The sequence below is a fragment of the Tursiops truncatus genome, chromosome 3 (assembly GCF_011762595.2).
Source record: "Tursiops truncatus isolate mTurTru1 chromosome 3, mTurTru1.mat.Y, whole genome shotgun sequence".
NCBI lineage: Eukaryota > Metazoa > Chordata > Mammalia > Artiodactyla > Delphinidae > Tursiops > Tursiops truncatus.
In genome coordinates, this window is record NC_047036.1 from 56,494,027 (window position 1) to 56,504,148 (window position 10,122).

A 10,122-nucleotide genomic window follows, 5' to 3' on the forward strand; every position below is an offset into this window, starting at 1 on the left:
AATCTTCCAAAATAGTAAATAAGAAAAAATAATAATAAATCTTGGTCAATCCAAAAGGAGTCAGAAAACAAAAGACAAAGAATCATAGAAGAGGTTGGACATAGTGAAATCATGAAATAAGATGATAGATTAAAACTCAAATATATCAGTAATTACATTAAATGAAAATGGGCTGGCATTGCTATTGCTTAACAAGTACACATGAGAGGGCTGTGAAGAATATTAGAGAGCGCACTGGTCAGAGTGTGGGAAGCTTGGATTCAGGTGCTGGTTTAGTTATCAGCTAGCCATGGAATTCTGAGCAGTTCTCTGGACTTCGGTTCCCCCAAGAAATGAATAATGAATAGAGAGTGAGCTTCATTCAGCCCTTACAGATGTAGAGACTGCTTTCATGACCTTTTCATAGGTCCTAGGTCTTAAGACAGCCTCCTGTTGCTAAGGGCTTGCTACATTCCTAGAAGGAAGGGACGCCCTCTGCTGAGATAAAATTGAATTCTCTTAAGCCCTTGTCAGCTACTGGGCAAGAAGATATCTGAGATGGCATACGGAAATGGTATATTTAGAGGTGGAGAGGCCTTAGTTAAAGGTAGCATAAACACCCTTTAAATGACTGTTCATACTCTTGACAGAATCTCCAACTTGAGTTAGCAAATGAACGATGCAACTCATTGGTCTCTAAAGAAGGCTGGGCAGAACTCCCAAAGAAACTTATATTCATCCTCCTCCATAAGAAATTTAGATTTATCAACATTTAGTATACCTAATCACACTGGTGCCCTCACTTGGTTCATATGTAAGATTGTCACAGGTCACAAACAGAGCTGGAGTTATCCTGAGGGAAAACTGGGAATTCCACAATGGAAAGGGGTTCACCCGAATACCATCATTCCTTCATCGGCTTTCAGTGTATTGTAACATAATACAGCTTGTATGTTGCCAACTAACAATTTGAACAATTGGCTTAAAAATATTCCTGCCAAAAAATTACAAACTGAATAGAATATTAATAGTACAAGCTTAAGCAAAGAGCAAGAAAATGGCAGAGCTGACCTTTTTCCTGCGCCTTCATCCACATTACAAAGTAAAAACAAAATAATTATTCAGATCTGCAAAGAGGCCTGCTGAAAATACTATCAAGAAAGCTTTTTGAAATACAGATTTATACCTTATGTCAATAAGGAAAACCTCAACTAATATCAGCTGATAGCCGCTCATGATCGAATAGGGCCACTGCAGTGAGCAGGAAACCTTAAAGTATGATTTATTACAATTTTTCCCATCCTTTTAAAATTTCTTTTGCATTTGTTTTATAATAAGCTAATATGATTGTTTGTGTGTATAATTAGTAAACAGATATTTTGGAGGTGGGGTGGGGGTAGGGAGTGGGCACTACACAGAGAAATCTGGAGACCCCAGGGCTAGTTAAAACCCAGATCCCTGGGGCTGACCTTGAGAATGACATGAATCCTAGGGCTACCTGGGAACTGAGTAGCCACAGGTCCTTCCACCAGAAGGGGTGAGCACTGTGGTGTAGTGGCTCTGAAGCCACACAGAGACTCCAGTTCCAGTCTGGCTCCTCTAGGCAAGTGGAACATGTCTAGCCATTGCTGGGTGGTCAGGCAGGGTTATTTCAGTCCCAGTTCCCTTGTGGATGTGCTGTCTCAGCACCCAGCTTAACTCAGAAAACCTGGTCCACCATGATGCATACAGTCCACTTAGCCCCATTTCCAGCGGAACTCTGACAGAACCTACTTTCCACGTGCTCCATGACTTCAACTTTCCAAACATTTGCTATTTTTAATTTTAAAATGAGATTTTTCCTTTAGTTTCTGAGTATGAGTGATATTGTGATTTGTAATAAGAAATATGTACATTTGGTCTTCCTCCACTGTTTCTGACACAGAGCTCCTAAAACCCTTGGAATTTCCGAAGTGGTGTGAGCGGAAAGGTGTCTTTTGTTATGTTAAGGATTTGACTTTTGGAGGCACCTAAGGATGGGGGCTGGTTGCCAGTAAAGCCAACCATGTGGTGAGAGGGCTGGAACTTTCAGTCCCACTCCCAGGGAGGGAAGACACTGGAGGTTGAATCAGTCACCAATGGCCAATGACTTAAACAATCATACCTATGTAATAAAGCCTCCGTAAAAACCCAGAAGTCCAGGGTTTGGAGAGCTTCCGAGTTGAGGAACACACTGAGATTCAGGGAAGCTCCTCAAACTCTTCCCATACCTTTGTCCTATGTGTCTCTTCCATCTGGCTGTTCCTGATTTAGGCCCTTTTATAATAAACCAGTAATCTAGTAAGTAAACTGGTTTCCTGAGTTCTGTGAGTCACTCTAGCAAATCAGTGGAACCTGAATAGGGGGTGGTGGGAACCTCTGAGCCTTAGCAGTTTGGTCAGAAGCACAGGTGACAACTCGGACTTTCAGGTGGTGTCTGACACGAGTGGGGTGTGGACAGTCTTGTGGGACTGAGCCCTTAACTGGTGGGATCTGACACTATCTTCAGGTACACAGTGTCAGAATTGAGTGCAGGACACTAAGCTGGTGTCCCCAAAATTGCCTGGTGGTGTGTGGAAACCATCCCCTGTGTCCCCCTCCACATTAAAATTGGGTCCTGAATGTTTTGGTATGACATATTTTTTAATGTTTTGTATTCCATTTATATCACCATTCCTATGTATTAAAGTAGGGAGAAATATTCATGTGATTATTTTGCTATCTTGACTCAAAATCTTTGAACATTGATTTGGAAGGTTAACAAGTTGAAGCCCAGACAGGGTCGTTGAGCCTTCACAGGTGCCACAGCAAGGTGTTATTAAAGTCAGGTCTCTTGATTAGGATACCGTGCTCTCTCCTTTCCACCACATTGAGCTATGGGATTTTATTTGCTTTGTTGGTCTATTTATGTAAACATATTTATTAAGCTTCAGTAGCCTGGGGATCAAATAAAATAGCAGCTCTATTGTATTTCAAGCTAAATCAGCTCAGCTGGGATAGCAGAATGTGTAATGACCCTGCGAGACATGTGCCCTCTCCCCGAATTGTCCAAGAATGTCAGGGGTTGTTTAGTCCAAGATAGCCATTCTTCCTGTCATGGTCCTGGTTCTCTTTCCAACAGATGTCTCACTCCAGATTACTTCAAGCCATGCAGTATCCGATTACTGAGCTGGTGAGTGGCTTAGCATGAACTATGTGACCCAATTCTGGCCCATTAGATAAGAGGGCAAGGGGGGAGGTGGGAAGGGAGGGCACATCTGGAGAAGACTTCCTCACTCCTAAGAAGAGAGATAAGACAGGTAACCACCCCCCTCCCCTTTTGTTTCCTCTGGACACTAAAGATGTCTGCATGTGACTTTTGGGGCTTCCATAGATATATCCCCCTTGAGCTGAGCCAGGTCAGAGTAAAGTGGAAAAGTGAGAAGCACCAGGTCCTAATGATGCCACTGAGCTACTGTGTTAGCAATCCCAGTGCTGGGGCTTCCCCGGCGGCACAGTGGTTAAGAATCCACCTGCCAGTGCAGGGGACACAGGTTCAAGCCCTGGTCCAGAAAGATCCCACATGCCGCGGAGCAACTAAGCCTGTGCACCACAACTACTAAGCCTGCACTCTAGAGCCTGTGAGCCACAGCTGCTGAGCTCACGTGCTACAACTACTGAAGCCTGCATGCCTAGAGCCTGTGCTCTGCGACAAGAAGAGCCACCGTGGTGAGAAGCCCGTGCACTGCAACGAAGAGTAGCCCCCACTCGCTGCAACTAGAGAAAGCCCGCGCACAGCAACGAAGACCCAACGCAGCCAAAAATAAATAAATTTAGGAAAAAGAAAAACAACAATCAACCCCAGCGCTTCCCAGCCCTGGACTGTTTTCGCATTATTATTTACATCACTTTGAGTTGAGGTTGCTACTACTTGAACACTGAAGCATCCTAACTGATAATTCCTGCTTCCAAATGGCTCCAGCCTTGAGAACAGGATCATCTAGACCAGCACTGCCCAATAGAAATATTGAATACAATGCAAGCCACAAGTATGGGCCATGTATGTCATTGAACATTTTTTAGTGGCCACATTAGGATGAAATTAACTTCAATAATGTATTTTTTACCAAATGTATGTAAAAATTTATCATTTCTACATGTAGTCAACATAAAAATTATTGAGATATCTTACAATCTTTTTTTGTATTGTCTTCAAAATCCAGTTTGCATTTTACACTTATAGCACATATCTTTATTCAGACTACCCACATTTTAAGAGTTCAAAAGCCATCATAATGGAAAAGAATATGAAAAAGAACGTATATAGGCATAACTGAATCACTTTGCTGTGCAGTAGAAATACAACATTGTAAATCAGCTATACTTCAATAGAATAAATTAAAAAAAAAAAAAAAACAAAACCATGTGTGACTAGTGGCTGCTGATCTAGGTTCTCCAACAGGCTGCGCTGGGGACTGGGTTGACTCTCTCACTGGGGCATTCAGGATTGGAAATGGACTAAGTGGGGACCCCTGCTGGGGCTCCCGAGATAAGCATTTTGGTTGAGTCCATTATACCTGGGAAGCTGGGGATGTGTTCTAACTTCAGCCACGTGCTGACCTAGACCAGGTCTCTTCACAAGGACATCTAGACCTGATACTCAGCCCAGGTCACCAACCAGACCCTCCTCCTTCCCTGTGGGCTTTCCTGAGAGAGCCCTCGATGTCTTTTCCTGCTGGTGTGTACTTCAGTCAGGATCACACTGGACTTCAAAACAGAAAAGATCTTACATCTCTCTTCCCAGTAAGTTTCTTCATCTCCCACCTTACAATTTTTTTTTAACAATTTATGGGCCACCTCTTCATAACAAGGGCCACTGGGGTGGGCAGAAACTTGTTTTTTAGGCCATAAATGTCATTTTACCTTCCAGGGCATTAAGTCCCAATTCATCTTATGTTTGGATAATTGAGAGGGGACACTTAAGTCCCAGGCAGGCAAAGAAATCGGTAGCTACTTTTAAAAGGAAGCATTTCTGCTCAAGTTCCATCTAAGCAGCTAACAAAACAAAACTGAAAAAACAAACAAGAAAACCTTTCATGTTTTCTTTCAGTTAGAGATTTGGAAGCGTAGATAAATAGACACAGTAGGTGCCTGATGAAGTGTAACTTTATTATTTTTCTAATAGCTGAAGAGCTAGAGCTGGTTGCTTCCAGCAAAGGTAGCCAAAGACAGTGCATCAACCTATCTTAAACAATGGGTGTCATGTGGCAGTAACAGAAGGAACGGCAGGAAAAGATAGAGGACCTGCTGGAGAAGGGAACAAATTCTACATCTCTTTCTCTGTGAGATGCTTAGAATCAGAATGGCCCTTTGGACTGAGTAAGCTGCAGAGGTTTTCTTGGACAATTCCAAGGTCAGAATGAGGGGGAGGTCTAGAGAGGGATGTAGGGTTTCCTATGAATTAGTGCTGGTTGGGGGGTGTGTGTGGGGAGGCTCACATGATTATTCTGAACACTAAAATTGAGTTTTAACCTTGTTTATACACATGGCAGTCCATACAATTACAGCAGATAAGAAACACCAGATATTGACCGTCTGTAGTTATTGACATTAGCTTTTAACTGCAACTACATATCTAGTTCTGTTTTTTATGTAGAATGTGTAAAATAATGACGTACTATGATGATGTTTCTCAGATTTTCCTGTTTTTAGAATCATCTGGAGAGCTTTTAAAAATTCCCATGCCCAGGCTGTGCCCCAGACCAATTAACCCAGAATCTCTGGAGGAAGGACCCTGGCATCACATTTTCTAAAGCTCCCTTACGTGATCGCTTTGTGCGGTGAGGTTTGAGAACAAGTAAATTATGAAATCCATGGTGTCCCTTTTAACAACGACTTCAAAACATTAAATAGGTTTAATACAAAATATCCAGGTGAAGTTGGTGCTGTTGACTGTTTGCTCAACAATTCTTCCCACTTCTTGTTTTCCAATAGAGCCCTCATTGTGGCCTTGTGCTTCAAAGAGTAAATCATGATGGGTCTTTCCTTTGTGGTAGGGGTGGAAGGATTGGGGATTACATGCTGGGAATGGGGATAACATCCCTCCGTGTACTTGCTGAGGCCTGACCTTTGGAAAAACCAAGTAATACTCCTGCAGCAGAACAGAGGAGAAGGTGAGGAGAAGAAAGTGTTACATTGTTCAGTGTGGGTGGAAAGATGCCAGTAGGGTTCTTTCCAGTCTAATGATATTGTGCATAAGAACCAGTCACCAAGTTGTGTACAGGGTTCCGAGAAAAACATGTGCTCCCAGGGAGGGGCACTATTGGCTCTATTCGCTTTGTCCTTCCTGTCCCAATCTGGGTCTGTGATGCCTGGTAACATTCTTTGAGCAGGAGAGCTGTTTTGAACTCCTGCCACTCGGAGTGACTTTGGATGCTGGGTGAACCAATTATCAGTCACTCAAAACGTGCCCAGAGAGGCAGGATTCCCGGGGAGCGGGGCAGCCACTGGAGAGTCCAGTCCAGCACATAGAGGAGGCAGGTCCCTGGTCTGTGTTTGCCTCCGGGGACACATTTCTAAAGGACTGTTGTTCTGGAGGCTGGCTCTCCATACCCAGTCCTAGCCTGTGGGAGGATTCTGTGAGCACTCTCCTGCAAGTAGGCAAGAAGTCCTGGCAAATGGCCTCTGAGAGGAAATTAACTTTAACTTGTTTAAATGTAAGGCAGTCTTAAAAAAAAAACAACAAAAAAAACCCCCAGGGAAAGCCATTCCAGAGACTCACATATACATGAGTTATCATATGATCTATAAGAAAGCCTATATTTATATCTCTTCTCCCCTTTGATCTTCTTTGAATTGTTATAGGAACTGGACACCTCCCACAAGGACAGGGCCCACTTCCAGCAATATCTGAGGCACTCTTATTGAATCAACCTCCCTGAAAATAACAACTATAAACGTGTAACAGGGTATTAAGAACCCACTACCTAAAAGCATTGAAGAGTAAGAAAAAGCAGGCAGATGTTGGAGAGGGTATAAAATCTGGAAGAAGGGAAGGCCACTGGGTGAGCATCCTATTTTTTGTTTTGTCTTGTTTTTTAATTAATTAATTAATTTATTTTTATTTTTGGCTGTGCTGGATCTTCATTGCTGCACGTGGGCTTTCTCTAGCTACGGCGAGCAGGGGCTACTCTTCGTTGCGGTGTGCGTGCTTCTCGTTGCAGTGGTTTCTCTTGTTGCAGAGAACCGGCTCAGTAGTTGTGGTGCACAGGCTTAGTTGCTCTGTGGCATCTTCCTGGACCAGAGCTCGAACCCATATCCCCTGCACTGGCAGGCGGATTCTTAACCACTGAGCCACGAGGGACGTCCCTTTTGTTTTGTTTTGTTTTACAAATTTTAGCCTGAGGGCAGACCCAGTCCCCAATCTGCAGCTCATAGAAACCTGTAATCTTATGCTTGAAGAACCAGGGGGCCGAGTTCAGGGCAACTGTAGCATCTTGAAAGGGAGAGGAGAAATTTCAGAGGCCGAGTCAGAGAAGAGAAGCCCTTATAAACTGCTTATAAACTCTGCTTACGTTTCTGGCTGACCTCTGAATTGTTCATGTGCAGGGCCAACTCCAAGCAGCCCAGCTGCTAAGACTAAAGCACTGAACTGATGTTTTAGACTCGGGTTCTTCCTGCTTAAAAAAAAAAAATCTATGTTCTTTGGAGAAACATAACAGAATCAAGATTCCCTATAACATTTGCTCATAATGTCGAGGATAGGATAAAAAATTATTTTACATGAGATTAGTTCAAGATGGCAGAGTAGAAGGATGTGTGCTCACTCCCTATTGCAAGAGCACCAGAATCACAACTAACTGCTGAACAATCATCGACAGGAAGACACTGGAACTCACCAAAAAAGATACCCCACATCCAAAGACAAAGGAGAAGCCACAATGAGATGGTAGGAGGGGCACAATCACAATAAAATCAATTCCCATAACTGCTGGGTGGGTGACTCACAAACTGGAGAACACTTATACCACAGAAGTCCACCCACTGGCATGAAAGTTCTGAGCCCCACGTCAGGCTTCCCAACCTGGGGGTCTGGCAACGGGAGGAGGAATTACTAGAGAATCAGACTTTGAAGGCTAGTGGGATTTGATTGCAGGACTCTAACAGGACTGGGAGAAACAGAGACTCCACTCTTGGAGGGCACACACAAAGTAGTGTGGGCATGGGGACCCAGGGGAAGGAGCAGTGACTCCATAGGAGACTGAACCAGACCTACCTGCTAGTGTTGGAGGGTCTCCTGCAGAGGTGGGGGGGTGGCTGTGTCTCAGTGTGAAGACAAGGATGCTGGCAGCAGAAGTTCTGGGAAGTACTCCTTGGAGTGAGCCCTCCCAGAGTCCACCATTAGCCCCACCAAAGAGCCAGGTAGGCTCCAGTGTTGAGTCACCCCAGGCCACACAACCAACAGGGAGGGAACCCAGCCCCACAGATCAACAGACAAGCAGATTAAAGTTTTACTGAGCTCTGTCCACCAGAGCAACACCCAGTTCTACCCACCACAAGTCCCTCCCATCAGGAAACTTGCACAAGCCTCCTAGATAGCCTCATCCACCAGAAGGCAGACAGCAGAAGCAAGAAGAACTACAATCCTGCAGCCCATGGAACAAAAACCACATTCAAAGAAAGACAGACAAGATGAAAAGGCAGAGGGCTATGTACCAGATGAAGGAACAAGCTAAAACCCAAGAAAAACAACTAAATGAAGTGGAGATAGGAAACCGTCCAGAAAAAGAATTCAGAATAATGATAGTGAAGATGATCCAGGACCTCAGATAAAGAATGGAAGCAAAGATCGAGAAGATGCAAGAAATGTTTAACAAAGACCTAGAAGAATTATAGAACAAACACCTAGAAGAATTAAAGAACAAACAAATAGAGATGAACAATACAATAACTGAAATGAAAAATACACTAGAAGGAATCACTAGCAGAATAACTGAGGCAGAGGAATGGATAAGTGACCTGGAAGACAGAATAGTGGAATTCACTGCCAAGGAACAGAATAAAGAAAAAAGAATGAAAAGAAATAAAGACAGTTTAAGAGACCTCTGGGACAACATTAAATGCAACAACATTCACATTATAGGTGTCCCAGAAGGAAAAGAGAGAAAGAACGTGAGAAAGTATTTGAAGAAATTATAGCCCAAAACTTTCCTAACACAGGAAAGGAAATACCCACCCAAGTCCAGGAAGCACAGAGAGTCCCAGGCAGGATAAATCCAAGGAGAAATATGCCGAGACACATAGTAATCAAACTGACAAAAAGACAAAGAAAAATTATTGAAAGAAACAAGGGAGAAATGACAAATAACATACAAGGGAACTCCCATAAGGCTAACAGTTGATTTCTCAGCAGAAACTCTACAAGCCAGAAGGGAGTAGCAGGATATATTTAAAGTGATGAAAGGGAAGAACCTACAACCAAGATTATTCTACCCAGCAAGGATCTCATTCAGATTCAATAGAGAAATCAAAAGCTTTACAGACAAGCAAAAGGTAAGAGAATTCAGCACCACCAAACCAGCTCTACAACAAATGCTAAAGGAACTTCTCTAAGTGAGAAACACAAGAGAAGAAAAGGACCTACAAAAACAAAGCCCCCCAAATTAAGGAAATGGTCATATGAATATACATATCAGTAATTACCTTAAATGTGAATGGATTAAATGCTCCAACCAAAAGACACAGGCTCACTGAATGGATACAAAAACAAGATCCATATATATGTTGTCTACAAGAGACTCATTTCAGACCTAGGGACACATACAGACTGAAAGTGAGGGGATGGAAAAAGATATTCCATGCAAATGGAAATCAAAAGAAAGCTGGAGTAGCAATACTCATATCAGAAAAAATAGAGTTTAAAATAAAGAATGTTACAAGAGACAAGGCAGGACACTACATAATGATCAAGGGATCAATCCAAGAAGAAGATATAACAATTATAAGTATATATGCACACAACATAGGAGCACCTCAATACCTAAGGCAACTGCTAACAGCTATAAAAGAGGAAATCAACAGTAACACAGTAATAGTGGGGGACTTTAACACCTCACTTACACCAATGGACAGATCATCCAGACAGAA